Source organism: Odocoileus virginianus, chromosome X (assembly GCF_023699985.2).
Source record: "Odocoileus virginianus isolate 20LAN1187 ecotype Illinois chromosome X, Ovbor_1.2, whole genome shotgun sequence".
NCBI lineage: Eukaryota > Metazoa > Chordata > Mammalia > Artiodactyla > Cervidae > Odocoileus > Odocoileus virginianus.
Genome location: NC_069708.1, coordinates 18,392,625 through 18,407,367, shown reverse-complemented (window position 1 = coordinate 18,407,367; position 14,743 = coordinate 18,392,625). Strand labels below are relative to the sequence as shown.

The 14,743-nt window shown below is 41.0% G+C and overlaps 2 long non-coding RNA genes across 4 annotated transcripts in view; one reads left to right on the top strand and one right to left on the bottom strand.

Moving 5' to 3' along the window:
* Positions 1-1,500: 1,500 nt before the first annotated feature.
* Positions 1,501-6,572, bottom strand: LOC139033179 (uncharacterized). Of its 2 annotated transcripts, none has more exons than XR_011485807.1 (2): positions 6,483-6,572; positions 1,501-3,042 (listed from the first exon to the last, which is right to left on the bottom strand). It is a non-coding gene; the product is annotated as an uncharacterized lncRNA (long non-coding RNA). The 2 variants fall into 2 exon arrangements; XR_011485808.1 differs by lacking the exon at positions 6,483-6,572 and adding an exon at positions 4,842-5,663.
* The window catches only part of LOC139033177 (uncharacterized), a 34,274-nt gene continuing 24,776 nt past the window's right edge, over positions 5,246-14,743 (top strand). For both annotated transcript variants that reach the window (XR_011485804.1, XR_011485803.1), the window contains exons 1-4: positions 5,246-5,333; positions 5,657-6,940; positions 8,688-8,775; positions 12,292-12,392. This is a non-coding gene — a long non-coding RNA (uncharacterized lncRNA). The remainder of the gene's footprint in view (positions 5,334-5,656; positions 6,941-8,687; positions 8,776-12,291; positions 12,393-14,743) is intronic.

Below are 14,743 nucleotides of genomic sequence, written 5' to 3'. Positions count from 1 at the left end.
TTCTCCTTCTGCCTTCTATCTTTCCCAGCATCAGGGTCTTTTCCAATGAGTCAGTTCTTCGCATCAGGTGGCCAAAGTATTGTTTGCTGTTAGCACTTGACATGGAAGTATTAGGTATTAAAATGAGCTACTGTAGAGGTGGGACTTCCAAAATGAGTTAGTGAGAAGCTTAACAAATCTGTTCCTCAAAAAAACAATGCTAAGACTGACAAAATTGCAAAAGAAAACAAAGCCAACCAAACAAAAAAAGTCCCACCAACTTCTTCAGGACTGTTGAAACTGGACAGAAGGAAAGAAAAGTGCAGAAAAATCATTTTAGAAATAATGGCTAAACCATCCCAAACTTGATGAAAAACACTAATCTACACATATGATAATTTCAATGGATTCTCCATAGGATAAACACAAAGAACTCTATACCTAAACATATCATATTCAAACTATTGAAAGTTAAGAGAAAATCCTGAAAGCCACAAGAGAGAAATGACTTACCAGGGACAAGGGAACCACATCATATATAACAGAATCACAGTGACTTCTCATCAGCAATAATGAAGGCCAGAGGGTGGTGACATGATTTATTTAAAGGAGCAGAAGAGAGACTTCCCTAGTGGTCCAGTGGTTAGGACTCTATGCTTCCAAAGCAGTGGGTGCAATTTCAATCCCTGTTCAGGGAAAGCTAGGATTCCACATGCTATGTGGTGAGACCAAAATAATAAATAAAGTGTCAGAAGAAAAAAAAATTAGCCAAAATTTTACATCCTGCAAAATCATCTTTCAAAAATAAAGGCAAAGGGTAACGTATCTGAATAGACATTTCTCCAAAGAAGGTATAGAGATGTCCCATAAATATATGAAAAGATGCTCAAGATCATTATCCTTCAGGGAAATGCAAATAAAAATCACAATGAGATATCAGTTCACCCCAGCTAGGGTGGCCATTATCAAACTCAGATAGAAACAAGTGTTGGCAAGGATATGCAGAAATCAGAAGTTACATGTGGCCACTTTGGAAAACATTCTGGTCTTTACTCAAAAAGTTAAACACAAGTAAAGACATAAATGTTAAGGCCAGAAAGCGTAAAACTCCTAGAGGTAAACATAGGCAGAACACTCTTTGACCTAAATTGCAGCAAGATCCTCTTTGTTTTACCTCCTAGAGTAATAGAAATAAAAACAAAAATAAACAAATGGGACTTAATTGAACTTAAAAAGTTAAACACAGACTTAACATTTGACTCAGCAATCCCAACTTTAAGCATATATCCAAGAGAAATAAAGACACAAGTCAACACAAAAACTTGTATGTGAATATTCATGTCAGCAATATTCATACTAGCCCAAAGTGGAAACAAATGTCCATCAGCTGATGAATGGACAAATATGGTGTATCCATACAATGGAATATTACTCAGCCATAAAAAGAAAAATGGTTGATACCTGCTACAACATGATGAATTTTAAAAACATAATGCTAAGTGAAAGAAGCCAGTCAAAAGATCAAATATTATATTATTATATTTTATTTTTCTGAAATCTCCAGAATTGGCAAATCAATAAAGACATAAAGCAGATTAGTTGTTGCCTAGAGCTGGGGGAGGGCAGTGGAGTTCTGGGAGAGTGACAGCTAAACGGCACAAGATTTCTTTTTGTGTTTATATGCAAAGATTTTCTTTCATTCTTTGGATTGTCTTTTTTCTCTGCCAATAGTGTCCTTTGATGCACAAAGTTTAAAAAGAAAATTATGTAGTCCAATTAATCTATTTTTTCTTTTGCTGCCCGTGCTTTTGATGTCGCATCCCAAAATAACTGCCAAATCCAACGTCATGAAGGTTTCCCCTTATGTTTTCCTCTAAGAATTTTATAGTTTTAGCACTTATACTTAGGTCTTTGATCCACTTTGAGTTAATTTTTGTTTCTATGATTCCAATTTCATTCTTTTGTATGTGGATGCCCAGTTTCTCAACACCATTTGTTGGGAATACTTTACTTTCCCCATTGACCTGACTTGGTATCCTTATTGACAATCAATTGACCATAAATGTGAACGTTTATTTCTGGACTCTATTCTATTTCAATTTGGTGTATGTCAGCAGGTTAACTTTTTTTAAGTTAATTTTATTTACTTATTTATTTTGGCTGCACTGGGACTTCGTTGTGGTCGATGGGGTATCTCTAATAGCAGAGCGTGAGGACTTCTCTAGTTGTGGCATGTGGGCTTTTCTTGTTACGGTGCATAAGCTCTAGAGTGCATGGGCTCTCTACTTGCCAATCACAGCATTGGGGATCTTAGTTCTCTGATCAGGGATCAAATCCACATCCCCTGCATTGGAACATGGATTCTTAACCACTGGACCAGCAGGGAAGATCCAAGGTTAACTTTATTGAAAGTACATTGTGTTGATATAAGAGAACTGGACCAGAGACATGCAGTCTCTTTGAGATTAGATGTAAGGACATTGGAAACTCCTGGAAAGGACATGTAAGACTTGAGTGCTCTAACCCAGGCAACTAAATTAACTAGAAATAAAGAAAAGTATACAACAATATCTCTCATGAGCAAGGGATGCAAAATTCCCTAACATAGTATTAACAAATCCATCAATATATAAAAAAAAATAATTTACCATGACTATGTGGGTTTATTCCAGGGATAAAAGGAAGGTTTGATATTTGAAAATCTATCAATGTAATGTATCAAATTAACAATTTAAAGGAAAAAATGACCTGACAAGATCAACTGATAACAAAGCAAATTTGAAAATTATTTGACAGTCATTTGTGATAAAAATCCTTAGCAAACTAGGAATTCATCCTTTCGACCAGGGCTTAACTGTTGTTAGCCAAAATAGACATCTGACAATGATATGATACAGACTGATGAGAACAAAACAAAATCAAACAAAATCTGCCTAGGAAAATGTTTCTCCTTCAGATTCATTTGACAGGCTTGTCTTCTTGTCTGCCTATCTGGGCTCCAGTAAAGGCCATGTACTCCAGTGGAGGATATGAAGTCACACCATTTTCAGTCATAGGAGGCCACTGTAAGGGAAAGATCTCTTTAATCACTGGAAATTTAAAGAACCAATCACTTGTTGTTTAGCTTTTACTTATCCTTGTCTTCCTTTTCCATCATCCCTTGGCCCTCATTCAAGCTTCAGTTTCAATACTTCCAACCATCATCTGCTTCTTCCATCTCAGAAGCATCACATGGCCTTGATAAGAAATGTAATAAATTGTAGTGCATGCAGTAGTGTGCCTCTCAGATGTCTCCCTCTTCAGGACTAAGTTACTCATTCTCTCAGCAGCTTAGAGATTTAACAGTCAATAACTCTCAGCTGAGTCTCTCTCAGGAATTGCCCTTGGCTCAAGAAAGTCATCTAATGGAAAGTCATGCCCCACCTCCACATCCAACAACTGGGAGATGTGTGGTTCAAGGCCTGGCACCTTTGCTTTAACTATGGATAACACTGAAGGACTTTTCCAACTCCATAAAGACTTAATACAACTCACCAATCAACATTTGGTTCCAAATATTAACAACTCTACTAACCAAAATTTTATCCCCTCATGTCTGTGCCAAATATTCCCCTTTTCTTCTACCAATTTACTCACCACCCCTCTCTATCCTGCTGTGTGTCCCAGGATGCTGTTCTCTGCATTCACCAGGCTCCCAAGCCTTCTGGCTTCCAGCCAAGAAAATGGGAAACCCACGGTAAGTATTAACACAGTAGGAACATGGGCATAGTCCACTTAGAAATTTTTTAAAGATGATTAGTTTTGCTACTTTTCTCTCATTTTCAGCTAAAAAGCTCTCTGAACAGTTATGACCCTGAATTAGACCGTGTCACCCCTCTCTTCTAAGGCTGCAATGAAATTTCTGCAATGAGAAGAGTATTACGGCACTGTTTGTTTAAAACTAGATTAATTTTAAAGGTTACATATTTAAGACAGTTTGTCCTTTCCTGGTAGCTCAGCGGTAAAGAATACATCTGTAATGCACTTTCACTGCTGAGGGTGTGGGTTCAATCCCTTGTCAGGGAACTAAAATCCCACAAGCCACATGGTGTGGCCAAAAAAATCAGGAAAGAGACAGAGAGAGAACACAAGTAAATGATGGCAACGGTATGGAGAAAAGAGAAACCTTGTACACCACTGGTAGGAATGTAAACTGCTGCAATCACTGTGGAAAACAGTACAGAGTTTTCTCAAAAAACTAAAGATACAACTCCCATGTGACCCAGTAATTCCATTCCTGGCTACATATCTGAAAAAACAAACAAACAGTAATTCAAAAAGATACATGGACCCCAATATTCATAGCAGCATTATTTACAATATTCAAGATAAGCAACTGAAATTCCCATCAACAGATGAATGATAAACACGTGATTACACACATACATGCACACATGCACACACAAACACACAGGAAAGCTACTCAGCCATTAAAAAGTAAAATTTTGCCCTCTGTGACAACATGGATGGACTTAAAGGCTATTGTGCTAAATAAAATGTAAGACAAAGACAAATACCATATATCACTTACATGCGGAATCTAAAAAATACAACAAATTAGTGCATATGACAAAAAAGAAGCAGACTCACAGATATAGAGAATATACCAGTGGTTACCAGTGGGGAGAGGGAAGGGGGAAAAGGTGCAATATAGGGGTAGAAGATTAAGAGGTACACATAATTATGTATAAAATAACCGACAAGGACATATTGTACAACAGATAATACGGTCAATATTTTATTATAACTAAACGGACTATAACCTTTTAAAATATAACCTTGCCCAGCCCCTCCTCTAGGCCAATTCTGGACTGACCACTGACCTGAGACCATAACCCCTCTTTAATGGGCTGGCCCCGCCCCCAAGATGGCCGCAACCATGTGCTGTTGGGGGCCACTGCGGGCTCTTTTTCTGAGAAAGAGAGCATAGCTTTGAGGAATGGAGGGGCGGGAACTCTCCAGGGAGCACAGCTACAAGGAGGCCCAGCGGCGCAGGAGGACCGGAGAAGCGGGCCTCAGAGGCGGTGGAACCGGGTCGCAATGACAGTCCGCACGGAGCCAGCTCGCCTCCCGCCACCCGAGACGTCTCCCCAGCCTTTTGTACTAGTCGCGGAAAATGGTCGCACTCTTGTCGCTCCATTTAACCTCAGAGGGAGCCACGTCAGAAGCACTGTCCCCAAAGGTACCATGTTACCCATTGGCTGTGTTGCCCTCCGCCCCTTCAACCCTCTCTGCGCGTGCGCAGCACTCAGGCTCCCCGAGAAACGGGGAACGGAAGTCCTCTGCTGACCCCAGGGAGGTGCAAGCTGGTGCTGGTTGGTGTTACCTGCCCCAAGATCTCGCGTTCTTGGTGGTGGATTAAGGGGAGGCGGAGTTGGGGATTGGCCACATAGGAAGGTCGGAGGAGGGGCCATGGTTAAAGAGCTCCCGTCCCTGGGGTGGGGGGCGGTGTTGAGTGACGGAGCCTTGGTGGTGGGAGAGGGGCGGGCTCCAGGGACCAGCGAGTGATTGCTTCATTAATTGATTAATTCAGCGACTGTTTACTCAGTGTCTACTAAATGCCTGGCACTGTTTTTCACATTTGTCTTCATAGTTGCCCTGTATGTACTTTGATACTACCTTTCTGTTCATTTTATAGGGAGAAAACAAGACAGGAGGGCTTGGAAACCTAGCCAAAATCACACAGTAAACCCGAGGGATCCTTTTGTTGCCAGGGCTGCTCCAACTTTACTCAAAACATGCCAACCCCCACCTTTAGCAGGAATAACTGAAATCTTACGGTTAAAGGGCCCAGAGATTAGAAAGGAAACTACAAACCAGCTGGGCCCAAGATGCTCACTCTTCAGACATCCAACAGACCCTGGGTCTCAGTATACGCTGATTTTATTACATTAGCATATTAGATAACACACTTACCGGTGGCCATGACCAGAGATTAAAGACCAAAAAAAAAAAAAAAGGATAAAAGGGGGTAACACCACACCCCTTGAAAAAGCACCATCTTTTCCCCAGTAGACTAATGCATATGCGTCCCCATCTTTAGCCTCACTCCTCCCCCTTTTGTCTTCACTGTTTAAAATTAAATCCCTGCTGCAGGTGGGTGAGGAGAAGTTCCTCTGTGAACTTAGTCCTTGCTTCTCTATTCTTTGGCCACTGAATAAAGCTTGTGCTGTGTCCACATCAGCTTCCATTACCTTATTAGCTGCTCAAACTGGGATGGAAAAAGAACCCTCCCCAACCGGGGCAGAGAGCCTTAGCCAGACTAGGGCCTGAGCAGGATGCAAAGGACTTACAGGTAGCACTTTTTTCCCCCACATAGCACTTATGCCTTTCTAACTAACATAGCCTAAATTTATTTATCAAGTTTGTTGCTTACTCTCTCTCCTCTGCTAGAGTATAGCTCCACATGATCAAGGAACTCTTGTATATCCAACACATAGAATAAATACATAGTAGGCACTCACCTCTTATATTGAGAGGTGTTTGAGGAGTTTGATTTCAGAGGCTGGACTCTCAACGAAGTAAAGCAGTTGTAGCTCATTGTCTGCTGATAATTGAGCTCTTCAGTTGAGTTACTCAGTCGTGTCCAATTTTGCAACCTCATGGGCTGCAGCACGCCAGGTTTCCCTGTCCATCACCAACTCCTGGAGCTTGCTCAAACTCATGTCCATCGAGTCGGTGATGCCATCCAACCATCTCATCCTCTGTCATCCCCTTTTCCTCCTGCCCTCAGTCTTTCCCATCATCAGGGTCTTTTCCAGTGAGTCAGCTCTTCACATCAGGTGGCCAAAGTATTGGAGCTTCAGCATCAGTCCTTCCAATGAACATTCTGGACTGATTTCCTTTAGGATTGACTGGCTTTATCTCCTTGCAGTCCAAGGGACTCTCAAGAGTCTTCTTCAACATCAGCGCACAGGCCCAGGTAGGCAGCTACAGTGGCAACGGCCAAATCCAGTGCCAGGTGGCAGTCCAAAGGCCAAGATCCCTGCACGCATCAGTTCAGTTCAGTTCATTCGCTCAATCGTGTCCGACTCTTTGCAACCCTATGAATCACACAGCATGCCAGGCCTCCCTGTCCATCACCAACTCCTGGAGTTTACTCAAACTCATGTCCATTGAGTCAGTGATGCTATCCAGCCATCTCATCCTCTGTCGTCCCTTTCTCCTCCTGCCCCCAATCCCTCCCAGCATAGGGTCTTTTCCAATGAGTCAGCTCTTCACATGAGGTGGCCAAGGTATTGGGGTTTCAGTTTCAGCATCAGTCCTTCCAATGAACACCCAGGACTGATCTCCTTTAGGATGGACTGATTGGATCTCCTTGCAGTCCAAGGGACTCTCAAGAGTCTTCTCCAACACCACAATTCAAAAGCATCAATTCTTCAGTGCTCAGCTTTCTTTATAGTCCAACTCTCACATCCATACATGACCACTGGAAAAACCATAGCCTTAACTAGACGGGCCCATTCAAATGGGTGTATCTTTCCTTTTCTCCTTTGCTTTTTGTTTCTCTTCTTTCCACAGCTATTTGTAAGGCCTCCTCAGACAGCCATTTTGCTTTTTTGTGTTTCTTTTTCTTGGGGATGGTCTTGATTCCTGTCTCCTGTACAATGTCACAAACCTCCATCCATAGTTCATCAGGCACTCTGTCTATCAGATCTTATGACCATATAAATATTCCAGTAGGATAGAAAGAGTTAGTCACTCAGTGGAGTCTGACTCTTTGTGACCCTATGGACTATAGCCTGCCAGCCTCCTCTGTCCATGGAATTCTCCAGGCAAGAATATTGGAGTGGGTTGCCATTTCCTTCTCCAGGGGATTTTCCTGACCCAGGTATTGAACCTGGGTCTCCTGCACTGCAGGCAAGATTGTTTACTATCTGAGGCACCAGGGAAGTCAGTAGGATAGAGTCCTAGTTAAAATATGAGAAAAAAATGTAATAGTTACTGCCACACTAAGAGTACTCATGTTCCTATACCTTCATGAACAGTGGCTCTTCTCTTTTGAATGTTTACTAACCTTATAGGTAAAAAAAAGAGTATCTTACTATTTAATTAGCATATATTTGAACTTTATTGCAATTTATAATCTATTTGTATCTTTAGCAGCTGCTTATATTGGGTTGGCCAAAAAGTTCATTCAGGTTTTTCCATACCATCTTATGGAAAAACCCAAATGAAATTTTTATTCAACTAATTATTTCTGTTGGTATGAACATTTTATCCATTCTGTTGTCTTTTCTTAACTGACTTATCAAAAACTCTAGAGTAAAATCCTAGAAATGGCACTGCTGCATTAAAGAGTATTTGTGATATACATTTTGATGTATATTAACTATTGCTCCACCCATACCCAATGCTTTAAATTATTTATAACTTCTTTGTTGGTTTTCTACACACTTGATTGCACTAGGTATTAACCTGTTTAATGTTTAAGAAGCTGAAGAATATAAAGAATTACTAGAGATCTAATGCCCAGCATAATGATTATAGTCAATGATATTGTATATAAACTTCCAAGTTACCAAGAGACTAGATTTTAATTGTTCTTACTACAAAAAAAGAAATTATAATTGTGTGGCATGATAGAGGTGTTAGCTAATGCTGTTGGTGGTAATCATATTACAAAATATAAATGTATCAAGTCAATATGTTGTATGTGTTGTGCTCAGTTCCTCAGTGTCTGACTCTTCGCGACCCTATGGATTGCAACCCACTAGGCTTCTCTGTCCATGGGATTCTCCAGGCAAGAATACTGGAGTGAGTTGCCATTTCCTTTTCCAGGGGATCTTCCCAACCCAGGGATCGAACCTGAGTCTCCCACATTGCAGGCTGATTCTTTACCACTGAGCCACCAGGGAAATCCAGACTTTACACAGTGTTACATGTCAATTATATCTCAATAAGAAAAAGAATCTGAAGAGTGATAAATGGTATACTACTATAAATTTATTCCACATTCCTCCAGTTATACTGGAGGAGGTTGTTCTTTTCTTAAAGATGTTAGGATTTTAGTGTATGAAGGAAATTAGATCATTGTTATATAATAAACAAATATCATTACCACTTTGATATTGATGTTTGAGAATTTTAAAAAAATTACTTTCTTCAATTTAGATATTTCTAATGTGTAGGTAATCAAGTTTGCCAGTTTTTAGCTGTATGTCTTCTAAATTTGGGGATGGCTTAGAAAGACTTTTGCTACTTTGCATTTATAAAAACTTTTAACTAGTAATTTTATGGTTATCCTGCACACATTTAAATCTCTAATTCATCTGTAATTTATTTTGGAATTTGGAGTGGGGTAGCTAATGCAGTTCTATGGTATGTTTTTTCCCTGCATAAATACGTAGCCAGAGTTTGCTAATAACCTCTTTTCTGCAGCAATTTGAGATGCTTTCATTCTGAACTAAATTCTGACCCTGTATGTGTAGGATCTGTTAGTAGTTTTTAAATTCCTTCATTATCATTATTAAAGCATAACACTGAGTGTAGTATGAATAAAACTCTTTCTCCTCATCACAGAAATCTGAGATAACCTGGCTTTAGCTTTGTGTCTCTGGAAACCCAATAATTGTGGAATAACAGCTGTATTACCAGGCATTGTTACTTAGGATCAATATGACCCTTGATTGGTAAACAAACTGCACCTGGACTGGGAGGCCTGTGAATAACTGAAAATAGCTGGTAGGAAGCCATTGATTTGGGTTTTCCTGGGTCCAGGGTAACTCTCATAACTGAGCATGTCCTTTGCCAGGACCCTGGAAAATATGCTGTTAGGGAAATTAAAATGCAGGCAGTCTTGTTTAGGCTTCAGAGGCAGGGGAGCAGGCCTCTGACCTGCTTCTGACCTGCCTGGACGCTCCCTGGGTTACATGCCTGCCCATGAGCATGCAGATTGTTACCAGCTATCAAGCAGCTCTTTAGATAAGAGAGGGAATGGGTCTTGGAATTTTCTTGAGCTCTTGGAGGCCTGGCCAGCCTCTGTGGTCTGGAAAATCTGGTGACTCAGAAGATGGAATAAACAGCACTGTCAAAGTTTAAACAAAAACCAGAGCTGAATTTTTGTTCACAAATTGATGATGGTATCAATTTGTGGCCTGGGATTATAAGCAGGAGCCCCCAGAGCTGCAATTTGATCTCACCAGTGGGGTGGAGGCACTGCCCAGGACCCTCTCCCAATTAAGACTCCAGATTGCTGTTACTTGGGATGTCCCAGCACTGTTAAATTCTGGATGTAAGTGTTGGCCCAATTTGGTGATGTATATGCTGTTACTTCTCTGTTGCTTCTACTTCTTTTAATGACTGTATATTGAAAATAAGTCAGATAATCCTCTATTAAATATTCAAATTGTTGTGTGAGTAACAAGTGGTTTCTTTTTTTTTTTTTCCCCCACTGGTGTTATTTTATTTTATTTTTTTTTAATTTTTTTTAATTTTTATTAGTTGGAGGCTAATTACTTTACATCATTACAGTAGTTTTTGTTATACATTGATACAGTATACTAACACATATATATGGACTTTAGAAAGATGGTAACGATGGCCCTATATGCAGAACAGAAAAAGAGACTCAGATGTATAGAACAAGTGGTTTCTTTTGCTAATCGTTTGAACCTAAAATGAAAGTAAAACTTTTGGCAAAACGTGTGCCTGGGAGTCTGTTACAAGAGATACTGGTGTATGGAACAGCTTTTGGCTTCTAGGCCAAATGCTAGCTGTGTTTGACAGCGTGGCCTTGTTCCTGGGCACCTCAACTATCATATGGCAGGGGGGAGTGGCAGGGGCAGTTTGAGCTACTGGATTGTATGAAGTCCTCCTGCTGGCAACACAGGCCTGTCACTACCTTTTGGCCCACTGTTTCCTGTCTCCCTCTGAAAAGCTGAGTAAACTGCTGTCACACATGGCCCACGGGGGCCTTGTGGCTGCAACGTGTCTTCTTGAATTTAAGGCCACCGAGGGTGGGTGGGACAGGATGGGATCCAGAATGGAAATGGGTGGGTTATTGCTCTCCAGGCAGTTAGAGAAGTAAATCCTTGTTTGGTGGTGATAAGATCAAATATAGACCTTTTCTTTATTACCTAAATCTGCTGACCAGGCCAGATACTGTCCTGTTCTTTGACTCGTGATTGATCGGACCAACAGTGCTGTTGGTCATGACTGAGTGGCCATGTTTTGAACTGTTTGTTCTAGATCTACATCCCTTTCAAAGCCTTCTGTCAGTCCCAAGCAGAACTGAGTTCTTCCTCTTTTGGATTCCCCGCCCTACCTCTGCCATTGCCTTCTTTCCTCCTGCTCTTTAATGTGTTTGTAAGTGGTGTTTTTCTCCCTCTACTAGAATGTATGTAACTTCAACTCAGGAGGTGTTTGTTTTTTATTAATCTCTAAATCCTCAGAACTTATCAGCTTGGTCTCTAGTCAATAAATATGTGTTGGAAGAATGAACTTCCAGAGTGAGATATTTCTAACACTTCATCTCTTTTCCCATAGTTTAAAATAATTTGTTACATAAGCAGCCTATATACTATACTATGTCAAATTGTGGATGATGAACAGTATAACAACAATTACATAGAGAAAGGCAATGCAGTGTCTAAAAGTGTGTGCGCAGAGACCAGACCGCATGGATTTTGATTCCTAGTTCCTACCTGTGTGACCTGGGGCAGGTGACCTTGTACTCTATGAACCTTCCTGTCCTCATCTGTCAGGGTTCTCCTGGGTGGTGGGGAGGGCTGAAATCTGTCTACAAATGAAGGACATAGGATGGGCACAGAGTGGGCACTTGATGTGACGTACTATCTCCGTCTGCAAGCTAATCACTGGGCTAAGGAGTAGTGTGTAGTGTTGTAGGAAACATTGACCTTCAAGGACATGTTTGTGGACTTCACCCAGGAGTGGCAGCAGCTGGACGCTGCTCAGAAGAACCTCCACAGGGATGTCATGCTGGAGAACTACAGCCACTTTGTCTCCATTGGTGAGGGACCCTCCACAGAGTGACTGGAACACACCCCTTCGTGTCTTCCTCTCTGGGCTGCTGCAGCTCAGGGGCATCTGGGCCCTGAATGAGTCGGGCCTCAGGCTCCTGGTCAGGAATTCCTAATGGCGTATGCCCCCTGCCCAGCATGGTCATGCTCTCACCTTCTCTGTGGATGGTCTGCACTGAGGGCCCACTGGCTGGGCTCATGGCCAGACCATCCCCACCCTGCAGGGACGGGCCTCGGTTCCAGAATGCTGTAGGTGTTCATAACCAAGTCCTTTGTCATTTCCCCTTAACAGGATACCTTGTGACCCAGCCACATGGGATCTTCAGGTTGGGACAAGGAGAAGAGGCGGCCGAGATAGCCCACTGGAGAAAGCCCACTGTGGAGAAAGCCCAGGTAAGCCCATGCCAGGTCAGGGGTTAAGGGGTGATGGTCCTTACCACAGTTCTATTTATTTCATCTTTCTGGCCCCTGAAGAAACCAGCTGGATCCCAGAGAATAAGTTTAAACTACCGCAAGCTCAACCACACCAAGTTTAACTTCACAAAAGAGAAATATAGCACCTTAAGGTCCTCTTTGGGATCAGAGGTGACACATTTTACACCTAGAAATACTTGTCTGGCCCATATTCCAGGTGACACAAAAGGCTGCCAGCTTTGGCTGGGGCCTAGGGCAGGAAAGGCTCTGCAGTTAGCCCAGGCTCTAGTGCCAACAGCCTTGTTGCTTGCACCATATGGTCTGGCTGCCCTAAGGGGCTGAAGGTATCAGTGGTGGGAAAAGATGCAGAGTGAGAAACAAGCCCCTTAGATTTTTGAGTAAGACCATGAAATATGTGTCAGAGAATTATACTACTTTTGAGATAGCAGGGTCCCATAACTCATGAGGAGCACTAGGCACAATAAACCTCCTTCTATCCTGCTGCTCTGCTCCATTTACTGAATAACCCAGAAAACAGCCAATTTTCAGTGTGGCCTAGAGCAAGAATAGACTTTGCAATAGGTGTGGGATACCAAATGACCTAGCATATGAAGTGTCTGTGGCAGATGGACATGATGTATGAAAATTTTGGAAGGTCCCTGTATGTCAGTCACAGTATAGTCTATGAGGGTTTTGGAGCATAGCAATGCAATCTTCTGCAGACAGGTATTCTTCCAAGAAAAAAAAAAATTCTAGCCTGATATTGACCCTAATTGAAGATCTTCCCTTTGCCCTTTCCAAGTCCTCCCCCTCAAAGCTATTAACTATCCTGAATTCTAATACCAGAGGAGAATTCCACAGATACGATTGTATGTTTTATGATGCTGGAAAAATAAACAAGAAAATTTTAAAAAGCACTGTTAGAAACTCCAGGAAAATAAAAAACTAAGCAAAAAAGTAAATAATTATTGGGATTAATTTGTATTTTCTTATGAATTTCCTCCTAAGTTGTTCAGAGGTTCCAATTGAAACTATGATAATTGCCTGGGCCCATAATCACTAGTGGGGTCTGATCTCCAAGTTGATCACCTTAGCACATAAGGTTCTTGGCTGCTATACATCTCTGAATCTGCCCTATGCCATTTACCAATCAGCGAGCTCCTTGTGGGGAAAAACCAGCTGTCTATTGCTACTTTTCTTGCCTGCATGACCTTGCCACCCAAGTTCCACTGTCTTAGCTCAGGGCTCCTTCAGGCCCTAGAAACCAGCTGCAGTTCCTTGTCACATGTATTTCCTCAACATGGCTGCTTACTTCATCAGGCCAGCAAGAAAAATTTCTCTCTGGTCTCCAAAGATGAAGTGTTATATAACATAATATAGTCATGGGAGTGACATCCTATACTTCTGCCATAAACTATTGGCCGACAGCAAGCCTCAGTTCTGCCTACACTTAAGCAGAGAGGATTATATAGGGCAAAAATTATTGGAGTCACCTAGGATGTGCCTGACACAACTGCTGACAACAGGACAAGGAGAAAAGAGGGAATGGGAACATTCACAAGTATCAGAGTTGAAGAGATTTCTATTTGGTGTCAGAAGTCAGTTTTGTCTCATTACTTGTACCTTTGACCAATTTACTACCTCTCTCCTTACCTGTAAAGTTTGTTAGCTGATAATTTATGTAATGAGGTTTGGTGGTCACAGAGTAAAGAACTATGGAGACACTTACTTTTATCCAAAAAACCACACAGATATTAAAATTTCAGGATATTCATTGTCAAGATGCAAAACATACTCAAAACCATACACTCAGATAACCACATGAAGAAGGAATAAGGAATATATACACATATGTGAAAATGGGGTCATTTTAAGAAAACAATGATGTCATACATTAAAGTATGGATGCAAAGACAGAATCAAGCATGCACAAACTAAACAATTTATTTTACTGGTAGTTTCTGGAGACTACATTTAAAAGTTAAAAAAAATCAACAGTCCTAACACCCAAATAATAATCTGGATACTCTGCTTAATAATTTGGTATATTTCCTTCTAAGCATTTTGTTCTGTGTCCACCTATATACTCTAAAACACATACAAATATAAAACAAATATATGTGTATACATATATATATACATATATGTGCATATAATTTTACTCAGTATAAAACTATTTTTCTGCCACCCAGAATCACTGATATAATGCTGTGTATCCATTCTCAATGCATTTTTAAAATGTAAATCATGTGGTACATTTTTAAATTTTTTTCACTTAGCCAATTATCATGAATATTTCCCTAAATCCTCAAATATAAGAACACTTTTGG